The sequence below is a fragment of the Centropristis striata genome, chromosome 1, assembly GCF_030273125.1.
Source record: "Centropristis striata isolate RG_2023a ecotype Rhode Island chromosome 1, C.striata_1.0, whole genome shotgun sequence".
Classification (NCBI taxonomy): domain Eukaryota; kingdom Metazoa; phylum Chordata; class Actinopteri; order Perciformes; family Serranidae; genus Centropristis; species Centropristis striata.
Genome location: NC_081517.1, coordinates 17,710,567 through 17,721,076, shown reverse-complemented (window position 1 = coordinate 17,721,076; position 10,510 = coordinate 17,710,567).

Genomic DNA, 10,510 nt, shown 5'->3' with positions numbered 1-10,510 from the left:
ATGGATGATTATTATATTATTATTGGTTATTTTGTATTTATTTTTGTGTACACTAGGGGCACTAAGCGACAGACAGGTATTGAAAAAGGTAGCAAGTGGTAAGGACAGATAATGCCCCAGAACAGACACAGTTTTTAATCAGAGCAAAGAGAGGCAGCATGAAAGGTTGAGGTTTGTTTGCTTTGAACTGGATATCAAATTAATCAAAACGTGGATCCTGCCTGGACAATGGACTTCTTTTTGCGTGAGTACATTCAGCTTGAACTGGTGCATCAGTGGCATTTTGTGCAAGTTTATAAGGTGAAAGAACTTACTTACAAATAGCCACTACACAAACTTTTACTTTTAATACTACCGCTTATCCGCACTCTGGTCGGGGGGCTGGAGCCGATCCCAGCTGGTACTGGGCGAGAGGCGGGGTAGACCCTGGACAGGTCGGATCTGCATCTGCATCTGCATCATTATTATTAGTTGGAGCCTTCTTCCAACACATACACCTTTGTAAAATGAAGACAGATATCAGAGTGGTATAAATATTCTTATCTGACTTTTGGAAACAAAGCAAAAAAGGGTTTTGTCGTCTAATTCCTTTAACAGTGAAACTAATTTCCTCTCTTTCACCTGTCCAGTGAGCAGACATGTCGGATGTTCCCGAGATTCTCCTTGAAACTCTGAAAAGCTTGCTGCAAAAAGATCTTGATATGTTCAAGTGGTACCTCCCAATGCACGTCTTGGATGGCTATGATCCAATTTCTGAGGCCGACCTGGAGCATGCAACCCGGCCCCAGACTGTGACTTTGATGACGAAAAACTACTGTGAAGAGATGGCGGTGAAGGTCACCGTTGAGATTCTGATGAAGATGAAGAACAGAGATGCTGCAGACAAGTTAGAGAGAAAATATGCAGGTGCAGTGGATGTTTAATTTCACTTGTGAGTCAAAATAAGTAAATCCAGCTTCTTTCCTGTTTTAACGTGTCCATTTTGTTTGTGCTGATTCTCTGCATCTGTATCTTTTCACCTGCAGCGTTCAAAACAGCTGCAGCCTCCATCTCCTCCTCTGCTGTGGCACCTCCTGCTGCTCCTGCTGCTCCTGTTCGTCCTGTTGCTCCTGTAGCTGGCACACTTCGGGAATCGAATATGGACTTACGCTAGTTATTTTTAGACTGTCCTCCACTGCAAAAAGGTCCTGTGTGCTTATGGGTGGTATTGACAAACGACCTATTCTGTCGTCCAGGATGGAGATCTTATTGGCAATATAAAAACATCTGATAAATTGTTAATAACAAACTATAATATAGTTGTAAACAGACATAAGAAAATTTTAAGTGTTATTCACATACCATTTCTGTTACCATATAATTTTATATAATACAGCTGCTATTCAGTATATAGTAATTGTTTGAACACCAGCACACTCTTACAGTAGACAAATACATTACCAAAGACTGATATCTGCTCACAACTACATTATTGTGTGTTATAAACCTTTTTCTTATTCATCAATAATGACCCTTTAGGGTCTTATATGTCTTATCTAAGTTTCTTGTTTTCTGAGCCGTTCTTTACAGCTGACACTGTTTTTGAGTATCAAGTCCAAGTCTGACGACCATCCGTTACAATGAAATGACCAAGTGTGTCTTTTTAATCTGTTTTTAGACCAATTATGACCAACAGCCACTCTATATGCTGGAAAAGAAACTTTATTCTTAATAAATATATTTTTTAAAGTAATGGAGCTTCTGTTTTTTCTCTTTGCTCTGTAAATGTGTAATGTTTAGTCCTATATAGGAGAGGCTGACATTCATCAGTTACAATGAAATTATTTTTTCAAGGAAAAGTAAATAACCACATAAAAACCACCACAGGCTTCTCTAAAAAAATCAAATATATATATACACATACATATAAATAAACACAACACAAATGATGCATTATAATTCATTTATTTTAAATGTCTAATCACATTTGAACTTGTCAATAACAAGAGACTGTTGAGGGACACTTACAGTTACAAACTTTACTTTATTGTCAGTTTTACCATACAAACACAGATTTTTTTTCCCCTCACAGTCCCACGTTGTCAAAAAAAAAACCCAAACTATAACAATAACAAAACAAAACAATAAAACACAGACAAGAACCACAGGTGACCCTCAATTACAATAAATAAGTATACAGTGTGAAAGTGTGAAAATGGATCCAAAGAAGTAGGTTGATTGTCCCTGTCTCAAAATTTATAAAGTGCTGGTGCTAGAAAATGGTGTGTGTATATATATATATATATATATATATATATATATGTATATGTATATATATATATATATATATATATATATATATATATATATATATATATATATATGTATATATATATATTATTTTTAACAACATGACAGTAAATTAAGTAGTTAAAAAATAGTTTGTTGTTTCTTTATTAATGTTTTTGTATTTTTACTGAGGTCAGAATCATAGACTGTATAACTCAGACCGGGAGGTTGCCGCCTGGTTTGAATCAGTCTATGGTTTGAATGCAGCACTTTTACTTGTATTTAGTAAAAGCCCTACTAGTCTCTCTTACCAATTGTGGGTTACCTCTGATGCTGCGCTCTCGGCATTTTCCAACCCCCTGTAGAAACCGAAAGTAAACATTTGCGCCATTTCCTTCTGTACATCGTTTCTCGAGTCGTGGGTATATCTATAGGCACGGTAAGTCATTTGTAATTAAATTTCTCATTAAAAGATGTTGTTGAATTTTGGTTCCGGTGTGGTTCGGCCTGCTGCTTCCACACTTTGAAATGCTTAAAGCAACTTTAACGATTCAAGTTTACAGCAGAAGTTTATAGAAACGTGACGGAACCTGTTGAGTCGGTGTTTACTGTCGGTCTGTCACTCTTTCTCCACCGATTACAGCCTTAAATCCTTCATCCAGCCTGATTTTTACACGTCATGAATTGTTTCCAGTTCAGTTTATCCAGCTGTTTATCGCATATAAGAATCATTAAATCCAGATTTGTGAAATCCATTAATGTTCTAAATGATTTCCGGCCCCCTTTCATAATCAGGTATCATTTATAAAACGTCATAAACTCTAATTAATGGCTTAATAACTTAATTATACAGTGCAGATTTGTTACCGAATGTGGCATTAATTAGAGCCACTTGTGGGTTGCCAGGTTGTGGAAAACCCCCCTTCAGTGTGTCTCTTTGTAAAGAGGAATTCCTCTGCTTGTACACATTCATTTCAGTCTATGGGAATATATTTTTTCAAACCTTTGATGTAAAAACAAAAGAACCCTCAAGGTGTCATTGGTTGAATGCTTAGATAATGACTCTATCAACTTGCATTATGGGAAATGTAGGATCCGGTAGTTTTGGCCCATACTGGGTATAAGTCAGGATATCTAGACCCCTTCTTCTTCAATGTTGACTGTTTATCTTTAAATCTCATTAAAGTGTAATATTAAAGAGCTTGAGTGCCCTTAAGTTCATTAGGAAACCCCTTACATGTCCTTTTAGACCACTTTCCTTTCTGGAACGCAATTCAATACAAAAGTTATTGATATTTACAACTATAGAATGACTGCAGCAGCCCTTTGTTTATGACCTATTTACTTTTATAATTGTACAAAATGTAGATGACTTTTTAGCTGGTTGCTTCTGACTCTTGATGATGGATTTTTATAACTGCAGACTTGAGGGCTCATTAGAGAGAAACATGATTTTTTTTCCTGTATTGTCAAGTGTGTAAAGAGCTAAAAGAATGAAAAAACTTTCCGCAGCCTGGTTAGCAGTTGTGTGGATCTGCATTATTATTATTATCATTATCATTATTAATAATTTCAACCATAGTCTAAACACAGATATCAGAGTGGTGAAAATATTCTTATCTGACTTTTGGAAACAAAGGAAAAAAGGGTTTTGTCGTCTAACCCCTAAAACAGCGAAACTAATTTCCTCTCTTTCACCTGTCCAGTGACCAGACATGCAGGTTAGCAAGCTTCTCCTTGGCACTCTGAAAAGTTTGCTGAAAAAAGATTTTGATATGTTCAAGTGGTACCTCCCAATGCACGTCTTGGATGGCTACGATCCAATTTCTGAGGCCGACCTGGAGCATGCAACCCAGACCCAGACTGTGACTTTGATGACGCAAAAATACCGTGAAGAGATGGCAGTGAAGGTCACCGTTGAGATTCTGACCGAGATGGGGAACAGACATGCTGCAGAGAAGTTACAGGAAAAATATGCAGGTGCAGTGAATGTTTAATTTCACTTATGAGTCAAAATGAGTAAATTCAGCTTCTTGTTTCTTCCTGTTTTAATGATTCTCTGCATTTGTAAAACAGATCTTAAACAAGCTGCAGCCTCCACCTCCTCCTCTGCCGTGGCACCTCCTGCTGCTCCTGCTGCAGCTCCAGCCGCTCAAACAATATCGGCTCAGGACGGAGCTGTGGTCTTCGCCCCGACATTCAACAGCAGCACCACTGGGCCAGTGAATATAAACTTCCATAAATAATCTCAGGAAACACAAGCAGGATGGGATAACACACATTATATTTTTATGGTATAAGGGTATTATTGACATGTACACTAGTTGACCATGTCGATTACTTGTTCCAAGTAACACGAAAACCTTTGCACATTCTACCACAACATGTGGAATTCACTTTAAATCTCCACATTTAGTATTATGAGCAATAAAGAGACTGGTCTCCTCTCAAAAACAACCCCATAGGTCGTTTGTTCAGGCAGCAAAATACCACCTATATTTATGTTTTAGACTCTCCTCCACTTAACCTCAAGCTGCAAAACGATCATATGTGTGGTTATGGGTGGTATTGACAAACGGCCTATTCTGTCGTTCAGGTTGGAGATCTTGTTGGCAATAAAAAAAATCTAATAAATTGTTAATAACAAACTATAATGTAGTTGTAAGCAGAAATAAAAACATTTTAGTGTTATTAATGTACCATATCTGTTGTAACTTCTAAAATACAACATATTTTATATAATAGAGCTGTGCACACTCTTACAGTAGACAAATTCATTACCAAAGACTGATATCTGCCTACAACTACATTATAGTGTGTCATAAACCTTTTTTTAATTCATCAGTAATGCTTAGAAATACAGCAACTAAGAGGAAAGTATGTATGTTATTTGTGTGAATGTTTAAAGCCTTTAGGGTCTTTTATGTCTTATCTAAGTTTCTTGTTTTCTGGGCCGTTCTTTACAGCTGACACTGTTTTTAAGTATCAAGTCCAAGTCTGACGACCATCCGTTACAATGAAATGACCAAGTGTGTCTTTTTAATCTGTTTTTAGACAAATTATGACCAACAGCCACTCTATATGCTGGAAAAGAAATGTAATTCTTAATAAATATTGTGTTTTTAATGTAATGGAGCCTCTGTTTTTACTCTTTGCTCTGTAAATGTGTAATGTTTAGTCCTGTATAGGAGAGGCTGACTACAACAGTTACAATTCAATCATTTATTTGCACATTAAAAAGCAAAGTAAATAGAAATTAAATACATATACAGGTGACGTAAAAACCACCACAGGCTTATCTAAAAACATCAAAATCTATGTACACAAACATATAAATAGACATAAAAATAAGAAAGCAACACAAATGATGCATTATATTTCATTTCTTTTAAATGTCTAATCACATTTGAACTTGTCAATAAATAGAGACTGTTAAAGGACAGTTACAGTTACAAACTTTACTTTATTGTCAATTTTAACATACGTACAAGACACAGAAATAGATTTTCTTTTCTCACAGTCCAACGTGTAAGAAAAAAAAACGATAAAAATAACAAAACAAAACAATAAAACGCAGACAACAACCACATGTGACCCTCAATTACAATAAATAAGTATATATGTGTGAAAACATTTGCAAATGGGTCCAAAGAAGTATGTTGCTTGTCCCTGTCTCATAATTTATAAAGTGCTGGTGCTGGAAATAAAAAATAAAGTTAAAAAATTTGAATGATTTTGTTTTCAGACACAATCCTCTGTTTAATAAATCGCATTGTCACAATCATTTCATGGGAAGGGGTAAAAAATATTTCATTCAGTATATACATATTTAAAATAAACTGATGCTGTCAAAATCTGTTTTGATTCATTGTGCTTTAAAGTGGTGGTTTTCTACTTCAAAGAGTTAAAGTAACTCAGTTAAATGTGCAGGTGCTGTAAGGAACATTCATGTGACATCAAGTTTCTGTTCAGTTTTTTCTTATTTAACAGAAGATTAAGACAGCCTTCATGTGGGACAACTGAAGGAACATCTGAACGTCTGAAAAATAAATCTATGTGTTGTTTGTTCTTTTCTTTTCGTGGAACTTATGAGATATCAGTTTATAAAATTGTGACATGCTCCAATGGCACTTTGGATGGATGACTCAACTGGTGATGGCTGTCTTCTCTTCTGTTATCAAATTTAACTTTTTAAAAATGATTTGTAGAACAAAATGAAGTCATTAGCATACTTTTATTGCTCAGGCTTTTGAGGAATTCTAATATGCTGTTGGAGTGTTTAGGTCAGTAGGAGAGTTCAGGACTCAGAGGTACTTTTTGAGCACTTTTCACTTCTTTGCTGCCTCCTTCTGGAGCTTCTTGCTTAATGATGTTGTTCTTCATCTTCTCGGCTGATATACTTTGGTTTCTCATTCTATAGTTAATGTCACTAATTATCAAATGTGCATATACGAAACCTGGTTAGTCAACTTCCTGTGATATGTAAATGTGATGCATTTATGCTATAAAAATCTGGGACATTCTTCATAACAAGAACTTTTACTTTTATATATATGACTGTGTACCTATACTTTAAGTCCATTTTGATGCTGATACTTTTGTAATTTTACTGAGGTCAGGGTTTGAATGCAGCACTTTTACATATATTAAGAGTCATTTCACAGTGTGGTATCATTACTAGGCCTACTATTACTGAAAGAGGAGTATTATATAACAGTGAGTACTTTTGACTTTCCACTACTACTAGTCTCTCTCGGCATTTTCCAACCCCCTGTTGAAACCGAAAGTAAACATTGGCGCCATTTCCTTCTGCACATCGTTTCTCGTGGATATCTATAGGCACGGTAAGTCATTTGTAATTAAATTTCTCATTAAAAGATGTTGTTGAATTTTGGTTCCGGTGTGGTTCGGCCTGCTGCTTCCACACTTTGTCAAATGAAATGCTTAAAGCAACTTTAACGATTCAAGTTTACAGCAGAAGTTTATAGAAACGTGACGGAACCTGTTGAGTCGGTGTTTGCTGTCGGTCTGTCACTCTTTCTCCACCGATTACAGCCTTAAATCCTTCATCCAGCCTGATTTTTACTCGTCATAAATTGTTTCCACTTCCGTTTATCCAGCTGTTTATCCCACATAAGAATGATTAAATCCAGATGTGTGAAATCCATTAATGTTCTAAATGATTTCCGGCCCCCTTTTATAATCAGGTATCATTTATAAACCTTTATAAACTCTAATTAATGGCTTAATAAGTTAATTATACTGTACAGATTTGTTACCGAATGTCGAATTAATTAGAGCCACTTGTGGGTTGTCAGGTTGTGGAAACCCCCCCTCAGTGTGGCTCTTTGTAAAGAGGAATTCCTCTGCTTGTACACATTCATTTCAGTCTATGGGAATATATTTTTTCAAACCTATGATGTAAAAACAAAAGAACCCTCAAGGTGTCATTGGTAGATTGTTTAGATAATGGCTCTATCAACTTGCATTATGGGAAATGTAGGATCCAGTAGTTTTGGCCCATACTGTGTATAAGTCAGGATATCTAGACCCCTTCTGCTTCAATTTTGACTGTTTATCTTTGAATCTCATTAAAGTGTAATATTAAAGAGCTTGCGTGCCCCTTAAGTTCATTAAGAAACCCCTTAAATGTCCTTTTAGACCACTTTCCTTTCTGGAACACAATTCAATCCACAAGTTATTGATATTTACAACCATAGAACAATAGTCTATTAATATGATATAATACTATTATTATGTCGTACCATGTACAGTCTGTAAAGCCCTTTGAGGCAAATCTGTGATTTCTGATTTTGGGCTATATAAATAAAATGGACTTGACTTAACTTGACTCCAGCAGCCCTTTGTTTACGACCTATTTACTTTTATAATTGTACAAAAAGTAGATTACTTTTTAGCTGGTTGCTTCTGACTTCTGACTATCAATTTAAAAAAAAATAATAATAATAATAACTGCAGACTTGAGGGCTCATTACAGAGAAACATGATTTTTTTCCCCCAGTATGATCAAGTGTGTAAAGAGCTAAAAGAATGAAAAAACTTCCCGCTCAGATATCAGAGTGGTATAAATATTCTTATCTGACTTTTGGAAACAAAGCAAAAAAGGCTTTTGTCGTCTAATTCCTTTGACAGTGAAACTAATTTCCTCTCTTTCACCTGTCCAGTGAGCAGACATGTCGGATGTTGAGGAGATTCTCCTTGAAACTCTGAATGACTTGTCGAAAGAAGAATTTGATACGTTCAAGTGGTACCTCCGAAAGCACGTCTTGGATGGCTACGATCAAATTCCCAAGTCCAAATTGGAGTCTCAAACCCGTCACCAGACTGTGACTTTGATGATAGACAACTACAGTGAAGAGTCGGCTGTGAAAGTCACCGTTGAGATTCTGGTGAAGCTGAGGAACAGAAACTCTGCAGAGAAGTTACAGAAAAAATATGCAGGTGCAGTGGACGTTTAATTTCACTTATGAGTCAAAATAAATAAATTCAGCTTCTTTCCTGTTTGTGCTGATTCTCTGCATCTGTATCTTTTCACCTGCAGCGTTCAAAACAGCTGCAGCCTCCACCTCCTCCTCTGCCGTGGCACCTCCTGCTGCTCCTGCTGCTGCTGCTGCAGCTCCAGCAGCTCAAACATTTACGGCTCAGGACGGAGCTGTGGTCTTCGCCCCGACATTCAACAGCAGCACCACTGGGCCAGTGAATATAAACTTCCATAAATAATCTCAGGAAACACAAGCAGGATGGGATAACACACATTATATTTTTATGGTATAAGGGTATTATTGACATGTACACTAGTTGACCATGTCGATTACTTGTTCCAAGTAACACGAAAACCTTTGCACATTCTACCACAACATGTGGAATTCACTTTAAATCTCCACATTTAGTATTATGAGCAATAAAGAGACTGGTCTCCTCTCAAAAACAACCCCATAGGTTGTTTGTTCAGGCAGCAAAATACCACCTATATTTATGTTTTAGACTCTCCTCCACTTAACCTCAAGCTGCAAAACGATCATATGTGTGGTTATGGGTGGTATTGACAAACGGCCTATTCTGTCGTTCACGTTGGAGATCTTATTGGCAATAAAAAAAACATAAATTGTTCACCCTTAATAGGGCACTCATTGAAATACTTGCAAATTCCAAATTCCAACCCTAGAGAATATTGGAGGATATTACATACTGCCAGAATGTGTAAAAAACATATGAAAATAATATTTTGAGAAAAAAGTTTACGAGATTAAAGTGGCAAATCTACGAGAGAAAAATTGCTTTTTTCCCACTTTTTTCTCATAAATCTGCAACTTTTTTCGCGCAGATTTGCCACTTTAAATCTCTGAAATCTGCGACTTTTTTTCTTGTAGATTTGCCACTTTTTTCTCAAAATATTACCTGAAGTTACCAAATGTAGTTCTTTGCCTGATAAAGGGTTAACAACAAACTATAATGTAGTTGTAAACAGAAATAAGATTTTTTTTAATGTTATTAACGTACCATATCTTTTGTAATTTCTAAAATACAACATATTTTATATAATAGAGCTGTGCACACTCTTACAGTAGACAAATACATTACCAAAGACTGATATCTGCTTACAACTACATTATAGTGTGTCATAAACCTTTTTTTAATTCATCAGTAATGCTTAGAAATACAGCAACTAAGAGGAAAGTATGTATGTTATTTGTGTGAATGTTTAAAGCGTTAGGGTCTTTTATGTCTTATCTAAGTTTCTTGTTTTCTGGGCCGTTCTTTACAGCTGACACTGTTTTTAAGTATCAAGTCCAAGTCTGATGACCATCCGTTACAATGAAATGACCAAGTGTGTCTTTTTAATCTGTTTTTAGACAAATTATGAGCAACAGCCACTCTATATGCTGGAAAAGAAACTTTATTCTTAATAAATACTTTTTTATAATGCAATGGAGCCTCTGTTTTTACTCTTTGCTCTGTAAAAGTGTTTTGTTTAGTCCTGTATAGGAGAGGCTGACTACAACAGTTACAATTTAATTATTTTCATGTTCTTTTAATTCTTTAATTGCACATTAAAATAAAATTATTGTACTGGTGAGGTAAAAACCACCACAGGCTTATCTAAAAAACATCAAAATATATGTACACATACATATAAATAAAATAGAAATAACAAAGCAACACAATTATGCATTATAATTAATTTACTCTAAATGTCACAGTACGACGTGTAAGAAAAAAG